Source organism: Monodelphis domestica, chromosome 3, assembly GCF_027887165.1.
Source record: "Monodelphis domestica isolate mMonDom1 chromosome 3, mMonDom1.pri, whole genome shotgun sequence".
Taxonomy (NCBI): Eukaryota; Metazoa; Chordata; class Mammalia; order Didelphimorphia; family Didelphidae; genus Monodelphis; species Monodelphis domestica.
Genome location: NC_077229.1, coordinates 316070126 through 316091480, shown reverse-complemented (window position 1 = coordinate 316091480; position 21355 = coordinate 316070126). Strand labels below are relative to the sequence as shown.

The window sequence follows — 21355 nt, the reverse complement described above, 5'->3', positions numbered from 1 at the left end:
TGGAGTAATGCTGGAGAACAGCACATGAGACTGTCTTGGGCTCCTCCCTTTCCACTCTTTAGCTTGACCCTTCTTTTGCTTGGACTTTGAACAGATATTGTAGTAGAGCAGTAGCTGATTGTCTGTCTGTCTGTCCTGAATGGAGTTACCTTTCCTTGAATAAATAGACATTGAATATATATTCATGATAGCCTAATCCTATTAATTCAGTGGGAAATGCAGGGCTGATCTAATTTCTCAGATACTGTTTAAAATACTGATACTCTAGTTAACAGATACTGTTAATATATGTTCATGTTTTCATCTTCTGAGAGACACATTAAGCAGCTAATTCCTTTTCTTCCTTGGTTACTAAAGTGCTCTCTCCTTTAAAGACCATCTTATAGGATGAGACAGTTTTACTATACTAGAATCAGAAATTACTTGCTATTTTGTACTTTATGTTTATTTATACTGGTAAGGGTGAGTTCCAAAAAGAGCAAGAGATACCCTTTGGCAGAGATGGTTCCTCTACAGAAAATCTAGTGGAAGATCTATGGGAAAACATGGGCAAGAATCACAGAGACCAAGCAGATAAGGAAGTATTTCAATCTGTGTCAGAGAAGAGTAACACACCATTGAAAGAGGGACTTTAAAGTATTAAAGAAGCAGAGTAATCTATCCACCCTCCATTCAGATGTCAAAATAATCTTCCAGAAGTGCGGATCAGATCATGTCACTCTTCCACACATATACTTTTTGAGTCTTTTTTTTTTTTACCATACTTCTCCATCCCTACAAACTCTTTAAAAAAAACAAAACAACCATTACCTGAGGCAATTGAGGTTAAATGGTTTGCCCAGGGTCACACAGCTAGGAAGTGTCAGGCCTGGCACTCTATCAATCGGGCCAACTAAGCTTTGCCCCCAATCCTTACTGCCCCATACTCATGGATGTAATGACACTGGCCTCATTGTTGCTCCTCAAACAAACCACTCCATCTCCTGACTCTGGCCATTTTCTCTGACTGTTTTCCATGCCTGAAATACTCATTCTCCTTCTCTATCCCTACCTCCTGACTTCCTTCACACCCAGTTAAAAGTTCAACTTCTACTAGAAGCCTTTCCCAGGCCCCCTTAATTCTGGGACCTTCTCTCTGTTGATTACTTCCAGTTGTCTTGGATATGGCCTTTTTGTACATGGTTGTTTGCATGGTGGGTCTCCTCTATTATACTGTGTGTTCCTTAAGAACAGAGGTTGTCTTTTGCATTTCTTTGTATTCCAAGTGAGTAGCAAATTCTTGGCACAGAGTAGTCACTTAATAAATGCTTATTGACTTACTTAATGACTGAAAACATGAGGTATCATAGCACCATTAGAAATACACTTTGCCGCTCACATTTTAGCTTTTTTTTTTTTGCTCTGGTCTCTCAAGTGTCTATTTCTTTGTTCAGATTCATTCTCCATAGTGGAACACAACCAAGAATAAATACTGATAAACTATGAGACATCTCTAAGGAGAGACATATTTAAAAAACCAAAGAATTGTTTTGTGAGCCAAATAAAGTCAACTGTTTGCTTTTCTCTGGCTCCTCGGTGCTGCACTAGAAACCAGACCCTTCATATATTATGGATAACAACTACGTTTTGTTCCAGATTCAATGGAGTAACTCTGTAGCTGTTTCATTAAGTGGTAGAAAAAAAGGACTATCATCCTTATGAGGATACAGGTGCTATTCAGTTGTGATCAAAACTATACCTGGATGTGTGTCTATTGAACTGGAAAATGTCATTCCTTAAGTAAAATGTATTTTTCATGAATTTTTTTCTCCTCAGTCTTTCTAATCCTAGCAATCCAATGCAAAATTAAAGTCTTTATGATTTATTCATAGTCAGTTATCCAGAAGCCATCTAGCCAAAACAAAATGTAGTCATGTAAAATCACCTCTACCAGGAACATTATTTCGTTTCACTGGAACATAAAAGCCATTTTGAAAAACTCAAGGTCTTCTCTTAAACAACCTGCCATCTGTGTTGCCAATAACAATGAATTCTATGCCTTAATGATATAATTGATGATGCTAACGCTCACTTCCAAACCAGATCACACCAGTCTGTCTCTAGAGGATATCATAATTGGAAGAAGGCCTAGCACCCCGAGAGTGAGCTGCTTCTGCTTAAATCATAATTTTTAAGCCCTGGGTAATAAGATAGTTCTTACTGCAGAAGCCCTAATGATGATAATAAACCCTCCTAAAGTTTCCTTAAGGAGAAAACAAAAGTTTCCTTTTTTTTCCAAAGCAAAATGATTTCATTTCTTTAGCCTCCCTGAAATATTAAAAAATCAACCAACTGACCCAATCTCCCTCGACAGACTCCTTTCAGAGCTTAAAAGAAAACTTGGGGGAGGGGAGAAACACTTCTAACTCACTTTTAAAGACTAAATTAAGTTTTCCTTTTATGCAGTTACCCCCATAAGAACAAGACCCCTCATTCTTGTATCCTTTCTCAGGATAGAAAGTCACATTTGGTTTCATTTGTCTCTAACTTTCCCCACTGAACAAAATCCCCACATTTAAATGACATTGCACCTCACAGCCAAGATCAGATGGAAACTTCTAATTATTTTTTTTTAATGATAACCTCACTGTTAAAAAGCATTACCTATATGTTTTCTAGAAGCATCATATTTCTCCAGAACTCTATAGGCACGCAGGCAAACAAACCGCAAAGGCAAACAGTCCCTAAGGTATCAACAGGGACCCACAGTACCTGTTCCTAAAACCACTGATGGGCAGCCTTAAACTGGTAATTCAGTCCGTCACCTCCGAAAGGGAATGTGTTGCCGGATTTTATGCTGGTGTGGAAATAACTGTGCCAAGGAAATACAGGACAAGAATGATGGAAGAAAGACTTTCCATACCTGTCGCTCAGTTTCAGAGCAAATGGCTGCTCTTTTCCATCCTTCCTGTGCATGGTTAAGCAGGTCAATGGAGTCAGGTTACTTTTCATTTGTTACCCTAGCAGCCAATTGGTTATCCCTCTGGAAAACCTAAGAAAGCATGAATAAAACATGCAAGACCATAAGGGTTGTTATTACAGGACAGCCAGTGACACCAAACTATTCATCATTTCCACTCTTTATGATTGTTCAACTGTTGTTCTATATATCTCTGACACTAATGGCTCTAGAGTTGGTCAGCTTTTCTCCATTGAGTTTTTTCAAATACTGAAAAATGCTGGATTTTATGTGCTTTTAGATTTGAAAAGTAGCCCCCCCCCCCCTTTTCATCTAAGGCCGGGACTTTTATTTTAAGACATATATTTACCTGTTTTCAAAATGACACCTAGACAATTTCTGGTGCACAGGATTTGTAAAAAGAAAACCTAGATTCAGGCCTCAGCTCCACTACAGCCAAACTCCCAGTCCAGCTTGAACAAATCTCTTTACGTATCTGAGGCTCAGTTTCTTCATCTGGAAAATGGGTGCATTGAACCAGAGAGCTAATCTCTAAGGTCCTTTGAAGCTTTAGATTCCATTATCCAATTGAAAGCCTCAGGCTATATTATGAAAGGTTATCCTGCTACTCTTGAATGATATCCTCTGTCCATGTGGTCTGGCTGCAGAGACAACAGACAACATGGCAAACCAAGGTGCCATGACTACCAGGAGGCATCTCCACTCCGCCCCCCCCCCCCATTTTTGTAAGAAGATAATAGAGGTAGAAGATAACAGAGATAGAAGATGCCCGTTTCCAACAGGATCATCTATTTGGAGCTGGTGGAGATCTTATGATCATCTAATTCAATCCCTTAATTAGGAAACAGGCTCAAAGAGTTTAAGTGATTTGCCCCAGGTCACATCCAGGTGGGTGTCAGAGACAAGAATTAAGCCCACTGTCAAGTCCTTGGATTCCAAACTATCTCTCTTCTTCTCATTACAAACAAATGAATTTCTGTATTTATATTCAGTTTTTGTAAATCAGCCTATTTTTTAAAAAATTCCTTACCTGTCTTAGAAGCAATACTAAATATCATTTCTAAGGCAGAAGAGTAGTAAGGGCTAGGCAATTGGGATTAAGTGACTTGCTCAGGTCACACATCTAGCAAGTATCTGAAATAAAATTTAAACCCAGGACCTCCTATCTCCAGGCCTGGCATTCTATCCACTGAGCCACCTAGCTGCCCTAATCTGTCCTATTTTTAAATATTAAAACCTCTTTTTATATGTAATTGAGAGGTAAAATCGGATATTTTTAAATTTTAATATGGCATTAAAAAAAAAAAGAATCTTTACTTAGGAGGCTCAACAATGTTTCAGTGCTTAATGCAATCAGAACAAGCTAGTCCATAAAAAAGAGGACCTGGAGAAGCTCACCATGTATAGGTAACTTCTCCATCATTTGGGTTCTAGGTTGGATTTCATCCTTGAGAATGATAAATACTTTTGGCAAGTATAGATCTCCCTCTCTTAAAAAATGCTTCTATTGATATTAATGAAGTGTCACTGAACAAGGTTATGTTTTTCCAGGTATTTTATATAATTTTGGCATATCCATGGAATACAACTTTTTGAAGGACAACCATTAAGGGAGTATTTTGTTCTCCTGAATCAAATGCATTTTAAAGCAAATTAACAATAAAAACAGTAGGTTCTTGCAGATACATAATGGTAAAGCTGAATCCCATTGTGGATCATCACTTTTGAAACCTTTCTTGTTCCTTGATAATACAGTCACCAAAGATGCCCTCAATGTATGTGTGTATAAATCATTCTCATAAAATTTATATAAATATACATTACCTATAAATTATGTAGAACTATGTGCAAAAATGGACAGCTAGGTGACACAGTGGAAAGCACTGGGCTTAGAATCAGGAGATTCAGCTTTCAAATCTGGTTTTGGACACTTACTAGCTGTGTGACCTTGGGCAAGTCACTTAACCCTATTTGCCTGTTACTCATCTGTAAAATGAACTACAGTATCTTTGCAAAAAATAAATAAATAAAATGGAGTCATAGTCACAAATGAAGGATATAACTTAAATGACTCAATAATGTGTATATATTCTTATATATTGAAATAACACAAAGCCATTGTATGAAGGAAAATGTTATCATAAGGAATGATTAGTATCATAATAGATTTCTGGTCTTGGTGTCAAGAAGACCTGAGTTAAAATTTGTCTCAGATACTTAACTACCTGTGTAACCTTGGAAGAGTAACATAACCTCTGAGTCTCAGTTTTTCCATTTGTAAAATGGTGATAATAATAACATAAGATTGTTGTGAGGATCAAATGGGAGTCTATATAAAGTACTATATCATTGCTAACTATTGTTATTATTTTTATTTAATCAAGGAAAGTTTTCTAGGAAAGTTCATTTTAAAGTAATTTCTTTCTTTTTAAAAAATTATATTTAAAAAATTTTAATTTTTTAAATTTAAATTAAAAAAAAATAATTGTTACAGTTTATTGCCAATCCTGACTTTTGTTTTGCCACAGGAGTTGAATGACTCTGGAAGAGTGATGTTGATGACTTTGTGCAACTTGGTTTCATTTAAATACAGTTTAGACTTGAGTCAAAACATTACTCAGTGATGTCATTGGTACTCTGAAAAAATTTTTAAATAAAAAAAATACTTACCTTCCAATTTAAAATCAATACTAAATGTTGGTTCCAAGGCACAAGAGTGGTAAGGGCTGGGCAATCTGGGTTAAATGACTTACCTAGGAACACATCTAGGAAGAGTCTGCAGTCAGATTTGAACTGTTGGAAGAGAATCTCCCTCTCCATTAATATCACTTTGTTTTATGTCACTCCTCAGTGACCTGGAGGTCAAAGACCACTGAGATGTGCAGGTATAGACAGGTCCTCAGAGAAAGGAAGTTAGAGAACCAAGTAACCAACAAGACGGGAAACTGATTCCCCTGGCAACCCAGGCAAATTAAGAAACTGTGGTTGGTTCCTAAAATGTGATGTGTCAAAGCTAGTGGGTGGAGAAAACAGCTTATAAGTGGAAGACCAGGAGGTCTTCTGAGTCTTTCTGGCTGGAGTGGGAAACCTGAGGGAACCCTTGTCAGTGATGAGCTGTAATCCATCATGGTGGCCAATACAATAGTAAGCTAAGTAATTCTCTAACTCTTTCCTAACTTTCCCTCTCTTTATTATTAGTACTCTAATGTAATAAAGTTATATTAAAGCTACTAGCAGCCTCATAATTTTATTTTATTTATTACAGAATGTAGGACCTCCCATCTCCAGGCCTGACACTAATTCCAATGAACCACCTAGCAGCCTCTAAAGTAAGTTTCTACAAGAAAATGCTTATGGTAGATACCTAAATAACTTTTAGTAGCCAACTCCTCTAAAGTAAAAATAGTTAATAGACTGATACTGTTTGTTCTTCTCTTCAAAGAGTTCAGTGGCAAGACAAAAGTCAGTACCAACAATAAACTGTAACAATTAATTTTATAAGATTTGGAATAAAAAAAAGGAAAGTTATGCCAATGTTGAACTCAATTGCCTTTTTGATTATTAGCAAGGAAAAAAAATCCTGAAAGGAAAGACAATATCAGGCTCTCTCACTGTGATCTGTATCCAAGATAAGTGTGTTTGTGTGTGTGTGTGTGTGTGTGTGTGTGTGTGTGTGTGTGTGTGTGTGTGTGTGTAGGGGGGCACACCCAGCTATCCGAGGGATGGGGCATGGCACATGATCTCTGTCTTGGGGATGGGGGCATGGCCTGGCATACCATCTAAAAGGTTCACCATTACTACTCTATATGCATGCAAACTATTATTGTTGTTGTTGTTGTTGTTGTTGTTGTTGTTGTTAAGTGCCTGTTTGTCTCACCTTAAAAGCCTGTTCACAAGGTAGCGTCTGCCATCACTCCTCTCTGTCCACCATCTGCATCAGCCCAGGAAACCAAAGGGCAAATTAAGCTGTTTCTGAATGTCATTTTGCTAATGGGAAGCTAACTGGCCACTGTAAAGTCAGATACCAAAAACATTTTTTTTGAATCTAGTCAAGTTTGCATTTTGGGGTTCCATTAATAAAGAATAATGATAATTATAACTACTATTAAATATTTTATATTATAAAATTATAAATACTATTATATATTTCATATTATAAAATAATTATACTCATGTATTTTGTTATAAAATAAATATAAATACTATTATGTATTTTGTTATAAGATAATTAAACTATTATTATACATCTTACATTATAAAATAATTATAAATACCATTATATATTTTATATCATAAAATAATTATAAATTATAATTACAATACCATTATACATTTACATTATAAAAGATAATCATTACATATACCATTGTACATGTTTATATATGTACAATATAATATGTATGACATACATATTATAATCTATGCTATAAATAATTACAATTTACAAAAATAATAATTAAGGTTAGCTTATAGATAGATTCCTTTCAAAATTTAGCTGTCAACCTTCCTTCTAATGAAAAACTCTATACATTGAACCTGTACTTGAAGGTTAAACTTTCTACCTCCTCAGTGGACTTAAGGCTGGAAGGAAGGGGACACAGAGGGCTCAGTCCTTTAAACATGCAAAATATTCACTGCTTGGTATTGACCCACATGGGTGGAGGCTTGGTAAACTTATTTCTGGACATGTATATGGTTGTAGAGGCTCTTTTTCTACTTCAGTGCATGAGCAGGTATCCTGATTATTTTCTCTGCCAGCTTACTGGGTGGTGATTAAATATTTTAATTTGAAGGACCTGTATCAATTAGATCCATTGACAATAATTTAATAAATAATTTTACTATAATTTCCCCATCCACACAAATATACTTCAAATATAAACAGATATTATAACTTTACTTGGAAATAAAAATTTCATCCTACTGTCTCTAGTATATACATATTCACCAATTGGCACAGGTTGGACTTTCCAGATATTCTTAAATTGTGATCCTTCTAGTGAGTAGGAAACTGAATGTGTATAGAAAGAGTATAAACTACCAGAAGAAATCTCTTCCCTGGCAGCCATCTAGGCAAGCACTACTCTAAGTAGTGGGGGGAAAGAGAAAGCAAGGGTTAATGTGGAGCAGTAGAAAGAGCCCCCTTTGGGGGGCAGCTGGGTAGCTCAGTGGATTGAGAGCTAGCCCTAGAGACGGGAGGTCCTAGGTTCAAATCTGGCCTCAGACACTTCCCAGCTGTGTGACCCTGGGCAAGTCACTTGACCCCCATTGCCTACCCTTACCACTCTTCTGCCTTGGAGCCAATACACAGTATTGACTCCAAGACAGGAGGTAAGGGTTTAAAAAAAAAAAAAGAGCCCCCTTTAATACGTAGGTTCAGAAGCAAGATCACCAAACCTCCATCATGCCAGACAGAATATATTGCACATACTCTAAGTACTGGATCCTCATTGGCTAGTTCTTTTCCCATCTCCACGCCACCACACTTGTTATAGAGGTCATGCAGGTATGGAGGTAAGAGCACCATCTTCAAAGCTGAAAAGGCCTGGATGACCTTGGAGAAGTGACTCAATCTCTCTGAAACTCAATACTCCCATCTGTAACTTGGAAATTATACCCAGACTACCTAATGTACCAGGGCCATGGTGACAATCAGTTGAAGTAATCATTCTGCAAATTGTGGAGCACTTTGTAAATGTCAGATTTCATTATTATTTTTTAAAAAGAGCCAAACAAACAAGTAGATTTTAAATAATCCTATGGTATCAGGGTATATGCTGGTTCAATTAATAGACTTAACATTGAGTAAAAAAGAAATGAAAAGATACTTATTCTGCTAAAAGACAATTATAAAGACAATGCTAAGTTAGTTAAGACATATATTTTGGGAATCCTGAATCAAGCATATTTTTTCCCATTTATGTCTGGAAGCTCTTGTAGAAATTTGTAGAAATTCTCCGTTTTGATTTAACATACAATGGCTCTTCATGATAATGACAGTTGTCTAGTTCTTTTATTCTAGAGTGTGTAGTTCTTTTTTTTTTAAACCCTTACCTTCTGCCTTAGAATCAATACTTGGTATTGGTTCCAAGGCAGAAGAGTGGTAAGGGCTAAACAATGGGGGTTAAAAGTGACTTGCCCAGGATTACATAGCTTGGAAGTTTCTGAGGGCAGATTTGAATCCAGGACCTCCTGTCTCTAAGCCTAGTTCTCAATCCACTGAGCCACCAAATTGCCCTGTAGTCCTTCCCATGTTATTGTCTTTTAAAGATCTGAGATTTACCATACATCATCTTCTGAGCTCAGTTTTTTATCTCCAAAGTAACTCTCCTCTTCTCAGAGAAGAAAGTGATATTGTATGCTTTCTTTAAAGCTTTTGCAACAAAGCTCTCCTCAGAGCTTAATTTGAGGATGTAGAGAATTGCATCCTTAATGGCTATTCTACTTGGGGGATGAAACTGCACAGACCCCTTCCTATACTCATGATATTGTTTGCAGATTCAATCAACTCATATATGTCCATTTAATTTAAGTTTACTACACAACCATTCTCTCCTATATAAGTGCTACAAGACACTCTTTAACAGTGTTTAAAACACCAGAAGGAAAGGAAAAAATCTTCTAACCTTGGGATCCTACTGAGCTGGCAAATGTGCAGTCTGGTTTTTAATCTTTTCAAATGTATTTTATGAATGTGAGAGGAAATGACTGGCTAATTCAAGAGGTAATTTCTTGGACTTGATTTTTTTTTAAAAGGTTTGTTTCATCCATTCAGCAAATATTCACTGAGTTCTTCCTAAGTGCCAGGCACTACATTACTTTGTTTTAGATAATACAAAGAGGAATGATGCAGAGTTCTTGCCCTTAAGGAGTTCATTTGGGTCTTGTAGGTGAGAGAAGATATAGGGATAGGAACTGGACCTATAATTTTATTGGTTATAGGAGTTCTCAGTAAGGAACTTTTCCATTTTTTTTCAATACCCATTGCTTTCTGTTTTAGAATCCATACTGACATTTAGTTTCAAGGCAGAAGAGTGGTAAGGGCTAGGCAATGGGGATTAAGTGACTTGCCCAGGGTCACACAGCTGGGAAGCATCTGAGGTCACATTTGACCAGTACAGGTTGGCACTCCTCTGCAATTTGTTTTTGTTGATCCTTTATTTTTGAAGAAGATTAATGACATCACAGGGTGATATCTTGACTTGGGGGTGAACTGGATTTAAGTGAGGCAGAGCTGCACAAAGTCATTAGCTTCATTCTCTCTTTCAGTCCCAAAAGTCCAATGGCAAGACAAAAGCCAGGATGATTGGAGATGGCATGGGATGAAGTGGATGACCATGGCTTCTTCAATGTCTTCTCCGCAATTTTCAGACTTAGTAATTACCTAGAGCACCGAGGTTAAGTGAGTTGTATTAATGCATACCCAAACAGCTTTAGACTATGGAAACCTGCCAGTTATTGATGAATGTTATGGAACTGTGATTAATGATTGTGTCTGATTCCAGGAGAAGGGAACAAAAGAGCCACTATACACTGCCAAGGAGCACAAGGTCAACAAGGACCAAGCCAGTCCAGATGGAATTGATGAACTTCTAAGCCAATACAAAAGGACTTGAACCTAGTGTGAGACTCGAGGTTGCAACGCTTGACATGTGTTAAGATGTAGGACTTCCTTGTATCCACACTCTGTGAAATACTCACAGACAAGTCCCAAAGTTTGGCTATCATCCTGGCTCCCCCTATCCCTGAAAATGATGAAAAATCAGACCAGGGAATGACACTTCCCTATCACATACACAAAAATCTAGTCCTTTTTCTCTCTTATAGTATGGCAACTTCCTGTAATCTTGGCTGCAAATGGGTAAGTGAAATATTATTGCATTTTGTCCTACAGAGTTGTGGGATAGAAATTACTTTAATTGGACCCTAATACAAGGACCAGTAGAAATTTATTGGACCCTAATACAAAACCCTTACCTTCTGGCAGAAGAGTGGTAAGGGCTAGGCAATGGGGGTTAAGTGACTTGCCCAGGGCCACACAGCTGGGAAGTATCTGAGGTCAGATTTGAACCTAGGACCTCCTGTCTCTAGGCCTGACTTTCAATCCACTGAGCCACCCAGCTGTCCCCTACTTTTGAAGTTTTGATTCTTATTTTGAATTTTTTCCCCTCTTTCTCCAAAAGTTTAACTTTCTTCCATTTTTTTAATATATATTTTTGGCTTTTTTCCCTCTCTTCTTTTCATAACTGACTCATACACTCCCATAACTCAACCTTGCATCCTGAGCTGAACTTGGTGTTTTTCAACACCCATTTCAGGGGGAGATTGCATTTTAATAAAAATCCAAGATTTAAAAGATTTTTGTTTGAGAAAGATGTTCAAAGAAAGAAGCTTGCTAACTCCTAAAATCCAGAGAGTGAACTGTTTGCAGAAAGATGCCTGAAAAAACCTATGCTACATCAAGAAGATCCAGAATGAACTTTGGGTGTGGTTGATTGAACTGAAGGTTGATTGAACATTTTGAATGTACACTGTCCCCTAATTGGTTTTTGTCAATACACCCAGCAAAACATTGGTTTTGCTGTCTCTCTATTCTATTCCCCTCTTATCTCTAACTATTGTAGTTTCCTCTTAGAAGGTAAAATTTTGTATGCACCTGTAGTTAGAAGATTTAGAGGTACAAGATGATTATGTTTAGTAATCAATTGGGGAGACTAGTCTCCCAATCATCATCAGGGGGGATTGCGAATTTTAGATTTACTCCACCCTGCTTAGTCTTTAGAATTTTAGCAACCCGGAATGTATACATTCCCACTTAAGGATTAAGTGTGGGGGAAGATGGTTTGTGACCAGCATGTGCTAGCAAATGACAAATTGGAGATGACTGGCTGACCCCCTGGGCTGTCCTAAGCCAAGTTTAAGCCACCATTTGGTACATGTGAGACACAGGAAGCGATGTAAAGAACTGCCGTTATATTTTGTATCACTTCCTATGAGAGGGGCTTTTGTGGCTTTTGCAGACTTGGGTGGCAAAACTTGACTTGGAGGAACTCTGAAGTGTGGGTCCTGAGACTGCTTCCCTTAGGCAATCACGTGGTGAGTGTTAAGGCTGACTTCCCTTTTCCTTGACCCTTCTAAAGGTTCCAACCTCCAAGGAGGCCCCTCATCTTGGAGGAGGCCTCCTAGCTGGAAGCCGAGCTAGATTTAAAAGGCCCCTTGGCTGAGAGGCCTCTGAACTCCCTCTGGCTCAGTTCAGGCCAGAGTAGATCTTTATCCCTTTCCCTCTTTCTCCTTCTTAATTTCTTCCTTTTATTGTAAATAAACCACCATAAAATTCCATTCTGATTTGAGTATTTCATTGGGATTTAGAATTTAAATTCATGGCAACCACTAAATAATATATTCAGTCTCAACCCAAAAATTTACCCTTAACAGTTGCCCAAAGATCACACTGTCAGAAGTTGTCAGAGACTGACTTAAATTCAAGTCCTTCTGTCTCGAAGGCCAGTTTTCTATCTACTGTCCAATGCTGCATCTTAAGAGAGAGTACACCCATAAATCCATACAAGGTAAAATATTATGGGCAACTAGGTGGCACAGTAAATAGAGTGCCAATTCTGGAGGCAGGAAAACTTATCTTCCTGAATTCAAACCCAGTCCCAGATTCTTACTAGCTGGGCATGTCACTTAACTCTGCCTCAATTTCCTTATCTAGAAAATAAGCTCAAAAAGGAAATGGCAGACCTCTCCAGTATCTTTGCCATGAAAACCCCAGTTGGGAGTCACAAAGACTGAAATAACCAAAAAACAACAAAAACAACATAGTAGAAGTATATAATAGAGAAACAAAGTGTTATAGGATCATATATTTAGAGTTAGAAGGGCACTTGGAAACCTTTGGGTCCAACAATAATAATTATACTTAACATTTAGGTATAACAACTCTTATCTAATTTGGTCCTCAAAACAACCTTGGGAGGTTGACGCTATTATTATCCTAATTTTATAGATGTAGAAACAGAGGTAGATAAAAGTTAAGTGACTTTTTCAAGGTTATACAGCTTCTAGGTGTTAAAATCAGGTTTCAACTCAGGCCTTCCTGACTCCTGGCCCAGATGCCCCAGTAGCAAAGCTGGGATAAAAACCCAGACTGCATCCTATAATCTTTCCCACTATGCCACACCAGTATCTCATAAGGTTCAAATTAGGGTGAGAGCCCTTCTATTTGTAAAGAGTTGGGGGGGGGAAGGGGGGGTGGACAGCAAATCAGGGAAGACTCCAAAAAGGTAGGCCTCAAAGTATAGATGGGTAGGGCTTTAATACACAGAAATCAGAAAAGGAGTATTTCAGGCATAGGGAGCTATAGGATCAAAGGGATGGCAAATGTCCAGAAAATAGATATTCTGGTCTGAATGAAATATAAGATATTTCATCAATTTTCAAAGTGTGACCCAGGGATCCCTGGAGATTCCCAAGACCCTTTCAGGGGTTCCTGAAGATCAAAACTATTTTCATAATAATAAGATGTTTTAATTTTCATTTATTAAATAAATAATTAAAATAAATTAAATAAAATAATTAAAAATTTAAAAATAAATATTAAATAAAATTAAAAATAAATAAAACAATAAATATTAAAATTTATTAAATAAAATTATTTATTTTATTATGGTAAAAATTAATAGATATAACTCACATAAACAAAAGTTCTTAGGGGTTGGGAGCATCCTCAGTAATTTTTAAGAGTGTAAAGGGGTCCTGAGGCCAGAAAGTTTGAGAATGGCTAGGTTCATCATGGGGCATGGCATAAAATAAGGTGGGGAAGGCAGGGAAGGGACAGTCCCTTCAAGTTCTCAAGGATGAGGATAATGATCTCAGATGCCAATCAAGTGGCAACAAGTTGCTACAGTAAGAATTTTGAGCTAGGGAGTGAGATGATCAAAGCCCTAAGCCAGGAAGATAGCCTTATTAGTGTACTGGAGGGAGAAAAACACCAGAGTTGAGAAAACATTTTAGAGGCTGTTGTTTCCAAGCCAGTGGTAATGAGGGACTAGATGAGGGTGGTAGCCGTGGGAGGAGAAAGGCAGACACAGGGAAAAGATGCCATGGAAGTAGAACTGACAAGATTTGTTGACTAATTGGATGTGGGAGATGGGTAGGAGTAAAAGCTGACTCACAATTTTCAGGTCTGGATAACTGAGAACAGCCTCCATGGCCAAAGACAAGGGAAGGGTATCTGGGCTTTATCTCTTTGGTGGCTCTTTCCACTAAGCTCTTTTAGGTGGGATCTAAGGAGTGGGCTAGGAGTAGGTATGTGAAGAGAGGTGTACTTGGACCATAAGATGAAAACTAAAAAGCAAGTTAGTCTGGGAAAAGTATTCCTGGAAGGAAGAGTATGGAGAAGACACATAGGAGACTCATCGGCTGTATGTTGTACATGAAAGAGAGCATTTTAGCCTCAAAAGCTGAACTTCTCCCAAAGATCTAGCTAAAAGAATTTGTTTCAGGGGACTTGTAGAGTGAACCAGGGCAGCAAGGTGGTATAGAAGGGAGAGTGCCAGACCTAGAGTCAGGAAGACACTGAGTTCATACTTTTAGTAGCTATGTGACCTTGGGCAAATCACTTAAGTCTGGTAGCCTTAATTTCCTCATCCATAAATGAGATGGGGAAGGAAATGGCAAATATTTCTCCACCATACACTGGTTGCTGGACTTCCCCATATTTTTCACTGTATGTATGTACGTGCTGCATTTACTCAGACTCGCCTGCCTAAGAGCAAAGAGAACCTGAAAAAGCCCTCGCTGGCCCCCTGCCTGTGGAGCCCCGAGCCCCGAGCTCCGAGTTCAGGTCCCGTCGCTGTCCCGGAGAAACTAGTGAGAGCCCCACCCTTTTTATATAAAAAAGTGCCTTAGCGTGTCGTCCCGCCCGGCGGCCCTCAGTGTCCTGCGCGTCTCAATAAAGAGCACCACGTGCTACAGACAAAAAAAAAATTGCCAGGGAAACCCCAAATGGTTTCACAAAGAGTCTGACGTGATTGAAATGACTCAACAACATTATCAGTATACTTGGGGGACTTACATTCTAATGGGGGAAGACCACACATTTAAGGGAGTGATGGCTATGAATAGATATTTTGGTCTAGAAAGTAACTGGAAAGGGGAATGGGTAGATTAACACACACTTTTCAGGAACACTGACCATTGATTTTATTATTCCAGAACTGGAAGACAGAAGGGGATAAGGTTTAGTGACTAATGAGATAGCCAGAATGGAATGAAATGTCTAGATTTAGGTGGCTGAGGCTACCACTAGTAAACATAGTAGGGCTCTAGGTATGAAAGATATTCTTTTGGGCATGAAAGAATTAAGTTCTTTATTCCTAATTAAGCAACTTTTACAAACTTCCCTTAATTCTGGACTAACCTATGTTAAATTTCCCCACTACCAACCTCCATTTATCAATTTAGCTCCTGCTCATCCATTCATTTTCCTTTCCAGCCCCTGACACACTTAATACTTCTTGACTTTATTTCTGCCATGACCTAAAAGTGCCTTTGAAACATCAATTACCTCTCTCCTTTACCCAAGATGGCCTCAGTCATGCCAAAGATAAAGGCAGGGTGGAAAAGAGAGTTGTGAGCCAAGAATCATTTTTAAAAGGTAGTAGGTGTTCTAGAGAAAAAAAGAATGAAAAAAAAAAGAATGTTCAAAAGAAGATCAACTGTTGAATAATGTTGGCAGATCAATGTTTGGAAAGAGGCATCAGTAGAAACACAGAGTAGAACAATAACAGTTTATTCTATGTTATACAACAATCTGCTATTTACAATGGTCTAGGTGCTGACTTGGAGTCAAGAAGATTCAGCTTCCTGAATTCAAATCTACCTCAGACACATACTAGCTATGTAATTCTAGGCAAGTCACTTAACCCTGGCTGTCTCATTTTTCTCTTCCCTCATCCAAGGACAAACCAATCCAGTATATTTGACAAGAAAAACCTATATGGGTCAGGAAGAGTCAGATTCGACTGAAACACCTGAAGAATAAATTGTTTACAAAGTACTTTCTTCACAATAGCTTTGTGAAACAGATAATATTATTATTCTAATTTGACAAATGAGGAAATAGCCTCAGAAAGGTGGATATGATTATTGATATCTTTCCCTCCATACCAGAGATACTACTCCTCCCTGAGCACCCTATACACCCCATGAGGGTACATCACAGATGAAATCGCACAAAGACAATTGCCATTCTTGGTTACCGACAGACTACTACTATATTATACATAGTCTTTGACTTTGTTAATTGCTGAATGACATATTTTATAAATTTGACTTAGCTCTTTATATATTTAAGAAATGAGACCTTTATCAGAGAAATTTGTTATAAAATTTACCAAGTTTGTTGTTTCCCTTCTAATTTGGGTTGCATTGGTTTTATTTGTACAAGATCTTTTTAGTTTAATGTAATCAACTATTCATATTACATCTAATGTTTTCCATCTTGTTTACTCACAAATTCTTCCCTTCTCTCTGATAGGTAAACTCTTCTATATTCCCCCAATTTGTTTATATCACCCTTTAAGTTTAAGTCATATTCCCATTTTGAGCTTATCTTGGTGTAGAATGTTCTAAATCCTTCTTGATTAGAGAAATGAAAATTAAAACAACACTGAGGTACTACCTCATTTCTATCAGATTGGCCAACATGGCAATAAAGGGAAATAATAAATATTGGAAGGGAAGTGGCAAAATTGGGACACTAACAAATTGCTGGTGGAGTTGTGAACTGATCCAACTATTCTGGAGAGCAATTTGGAATTATGTCCAAAGGGTTATAAAACTGAGCATACCCTTTGATCCAGTAATACCACTAATAGGTCTATATCCCAAAGAGATAAAAAATAGGAAAAGACCTACTTTTATTTTACTTTTATACTTTTATTTATAGCTGCCGTTTTTGTGGTAGCAAAGAATTGGAAATCTAGGGAATGTCCATTAATTGGGGAACAGCTGAACAAATTGTGGTGTAGGATGGTGATGCAGTACTATTGTGCAGTAAGGAATGATGGACAGGATAACTTCAGAAAGATCTGGAAAGACCTACATGAATCCATGTAGAGTGAAATAAACAGAACCAGAAAAACATTGTACATAGTAACAGCAATATTGGAGAATGATCAAATATGATAGACTTAGCCACTCTCAGTAATATGATGATCCAAGACAATTCTGAGGGATTTATAACAAAAAATGCTATCTAGCTCCAGAGAAAGAACTGTTGGAGTCAGAATGAAAATAAAAGCATACTATTTTTCACTTGTTTACTTGGGTATATGTTTTGGTGTTTTGGTTTTATAAGATTATTCACTTGCAAAAATGAAGAGTATGGAATTATGTTTTGCATGAAAATATATGTGTAACCCAGACTGAATTGCTTGCCAGCTCCAGGAATGGGAAGAGATTCAAGTTTCCTAAATTTAAGTCCAACATTTTTGCTACACCATGACTGCCTCTTCCAGTTAAAAGAAAATGATTTTTAAAAAAGTGGTCTCTATTTATAAGAGAACTATTCAATTCAATTTCAGTTAAGCAAAGGAATAGAAAGAGCACTTGAAGAAAAGATCAAAGATACAGGAAAATTAGCAAACACCGGAATGGGCTTCCATTCTATTGGACAAATGTATGAATGAATGAGTTGGCCACATCTGAATTCTGATACTTTCATCCATCATGGTCATGTATTAGGTGAGGAAGTAGAAGCAGCACTAACGAAGAAGACAGGAAGAGGTGTTTAATTTGACAAAGTATTCCCAGGGGTGTTTCAAAAAAAATCTGTGCTGGAAGATCTCAAATCTGAATGCTTTAAAGGACAGATTTTCCATTTTTCTGGAAATGGGGAATATAATGAACAATATAATGAAAAAATCTTGCTAGATTTTGTTTTTACCAAAATAAAGTGAGAGAACATTATTGACTCCCTATCCATATGCCTACTTTATCATGTATATAAGAATAAGCTATAAGTTTCCTTAATGAAACATGAGAAGGGAATAGGCAGAATTTAAGGTATTTGTTTGTTGTTTTTTCTTTTTAAAAGTTTTATTGGTTTCATTAAGTTTTTTTTAATTGTACTTTTTCCCTGATTGGATGCAGAAACAATTATTAATATCAATTTTCTGACAATGTGTAATCCAAATACTCCCTTACTCTCTTTATCTCCTTCCTACCACCCTCCCCAAGGTAGCAAGCAATATGATATGTTATGCATATGCTGTCATGCGATACACATTTCTATATTTGTCATGTGAGAGAAGATACATCACACTCTCAAGAAGAAAAAAAATGAAAAATGGAATGCTTTGATCTGCATTCTATCAGAGGCTGACATTAGTGAATAATTTTTAGAAGTGTCATTTCTATTCTCATACAAATGTTTGAGAAGTATATAAAATACAAAAGCCCACTGTTTTATTGTTTGTTGGGTTTTTAATTATTTGGTTTAGTAAAGCAAAATATAATCTTTAAGACTCTCCTCCAATAAAGTACCTCCCATACATAATTTAAGATATTGTTAGATTTCTTAATAGGTACAACAACCATAGAGATACATTTGTTTGGTAATCTTCTGATTGTCAATACCAAGAGAAGCATAAACTAGGGAGACATATGCCCACCAAGGATGTCCAAATGGAAATGGGATCCCCATGATTCTCCAGATGATCTAATTTCCCCCAGTATCACTGCGTCTCTTTAATGAACACTCAAAGGAGATCAACTTAACAATCCAAATAGAAAGAAGCAAATAGATGGAGAATGTATAATGCTCCAACTATGACAAATAGTACAATGGACAGCCCTTTGACTTAGTCTATGAATATATATATAGGACAAGCATTGCATTGGACAAAGAGCTGAGCTCAGAACTGAATAGGGGGTGAAAAGCAGTCATCATCTATAACCATCATTACTCTCTTCTGTTTTCTCCCCCTAGTGAATGTAAGCTTCTAGAAAATCAGGGACTATCTCACTTCTGTATTAGTATATATTCGGCACTTGGAGTATAATCACTTAGTAAATGCTTCTCCCCCCATCCCCATTCATTTATTAGGAAAATCATTCAGTGCTTTCTACAATCTCAGGCTATCCCATAACAAACCCAAATTTTTTAACTACAAACTTTGTAATGGAATTATATGGCAGTAGATAACGGAATACCGTATCAGTTTTGTAAAATTCTAGAATTTACAGTTTCCCAAATCTTCTGATACAATACATGAATGAACAAGAATCTTCTATACAACATCCCAAGCAGGTAGTCAGGCACCCTTTGCCTGAAGCCCTCTAGTAATGGTCTACGGCAGCGGTTCTCAACCTCTCAATTTGTAGCAATGAGAGTACATAATGCATATCAGGTATTTACATTCCAAATCATAACTGTAGCAAAATTACAGTTTTGAAGTAGCCACCAAAATAATTTTTTGGTTTGGGGTCACCACAACATGAGGAACTGTATTGTGGGGTCACGGCATTATAAGGGTTGAGAACCACTGGTCTACAGTATGCCAAAGATAATTAAGCATATAACCCAGTGAGAAGAGAACCAGGAAATCTTTAAAAGATAAGGACAGCTTTGAGGTCATCTCATTTGATAAAGATCCTCTCTAGGACCCAGTCAAGAGATCTATTAAAACACAGCATATTGTGGATCAAAGGAACTTCCAGAGCACAGGGATGGATGGGAAGTTGCTGAAATCCCCTCATGCCATTGAATGCATCTTGACAGTCTTCTCAGAGGGTCATGCATAGGGGAAGAAACATGGGGAGCATTACTCTTGCCATGATTGTCCTAATCCCACCACCATTTTATAGGAGTAACAATTTACTTGGGCTGAATTCTTCCAACTTTTTCCAATCTGTCTTTTATCCATATTCACACCTCTTCCCTACTCCTCCTGCTTGCACCTAGCTGGGTTCAAGCCTCATATCTCCGCTGCTAGCTGCCTTCTAACTGGTTTCCTTGGCTTCAGTTTACCTTCTTCGCTAATCTATATTATTACCTAGGCTGCCTCAACTACCTTTCTCTTGTTCGACCAACCCCTACTGGTTACTGCAACCCATCTAAACTATGACTTTCAAGACCCTCCACAAATCAACACCCCCAATCATTGCTCCATCCAATTTTCTTCCTCCTTTCTTCCCTAATGTACTCATGATTACGGTCTCCTAAAATCATTCCTGTCCTTCAAAGCCCAGCTCAATTTCTACCTCCTTTTTGAAGCCTTCTCTGACTAATCCATTTCCTCTGAACACCTACAACCTTTATGGTTTGAATCAGGTTTAATATTTAATTATGTGCCATGAGTATCCTAGAGAGAAATTGCCCCAGAGCAGTGAGAGGTAAAATTACTTGCCTAGGGTCACATGGTATATATTATACATAAGTGCTCCAGGAAACTCTGTAAGACCATAAATTGCAGACAAAAGCTTATCTGCTTTGGTAGAGGGTATTTCTTCATCCTGCACCAATGGACTCCCAGGGCTAGTTGTGTCCATACTCCTATGACACCAAACACTGGGCTAAGAGTTGGAGGATGTGGTCCAGCATCCCCATAGGATGAGGGAATCTTCACCTCTAGGGGATCGTGGATCCACTGAAAATTTGAAGACTAAGCTATTACAAATATCCTAATAGTAAATAATTATTGAAAGGCTTATATTCAAGGTGATCAAAGCTCATTGTAACATGCTTTTTCATGTTTAGCCCAACTTTTTAAATGAATAAGTGCTGACATTTCTCCATTTTACACATGCAATAACTAGGCTTATGTGGATTAAGCACAGAATGACCACAACCAAGATTGCTAAATTAATCATTATCAAATGAAATCATATATATTGCGTGCACTTCAAGGACTATGAATGTCATATGTTATTATTTCTTATGTAATAATTGCCACTAGTAAGTTACATAACTTAATACTCATTATCAAAATTGCTTTAAAAATTAGTCTTAAACTAGATTTGGGTCCTGAAATGGGGTAAACTATTCTATATGGTCTTACTGCCCTCTCGTGGTCAAAAATTAACTCTAGGGCCTTTGCTTTCATTTATTTTCTGATCATAAAGCACTCTTTAATTCAATTTCATCTCATTAAATTAAAAAAAAAACATTTATTAAGCCCCTACTATGTTCAAGATCTTGTGTGATTTGACAGAGATAAAAAGATGAAAAATAACATGGAATCTACCCTCTTGATCCTTAATGGCTAGAATTAAATCTTAGGCTGTATCAAGAAAGTTATTTTGGGAGAAATTTAGTTTGGATAGTTTCTAGAAAAGACACCATGTTTTTGTGCATTCATAGAATTAAAGTGTCACTTGGTGTTAAGT

The 21355-nt window shown here is 37.4% G+C and overlaps 1 protein-coding gene across 3 annotated transcripts in view; it reads right to left on the bottom strand.

Annotated features, from left to right (window-relative positions):
- The window catches only part of DNAJC5B (DnaJ heat shock protein family (Hsp40) member C5 beta), a 119577-nt gene that overhangs the window by 62948 nt on the left and 35274 nt on the right, over window positions 1-21355 (bottom strand). The window contains exons 2-3 of one of the 3 annotated variants that reach the window (XM_007487047.3): window positions 6837-6968; window positions 2903-3031 (exon numbers count right to left, since the gene is read on the bottom strand). The exons of 1 other annotated variant lie outside the window; for it this stretch is intronic. The gene's annotated coding sequence lies outside the window, so the exon portion shown is untranslated. The remainder of the gene's footprint in view (window positions 1-2902; window positions 3032-6836; window positions 6969-21355) is intronic. One more of the 3 variants, XM_007487046.3, reaches the window with a different exon arrangement.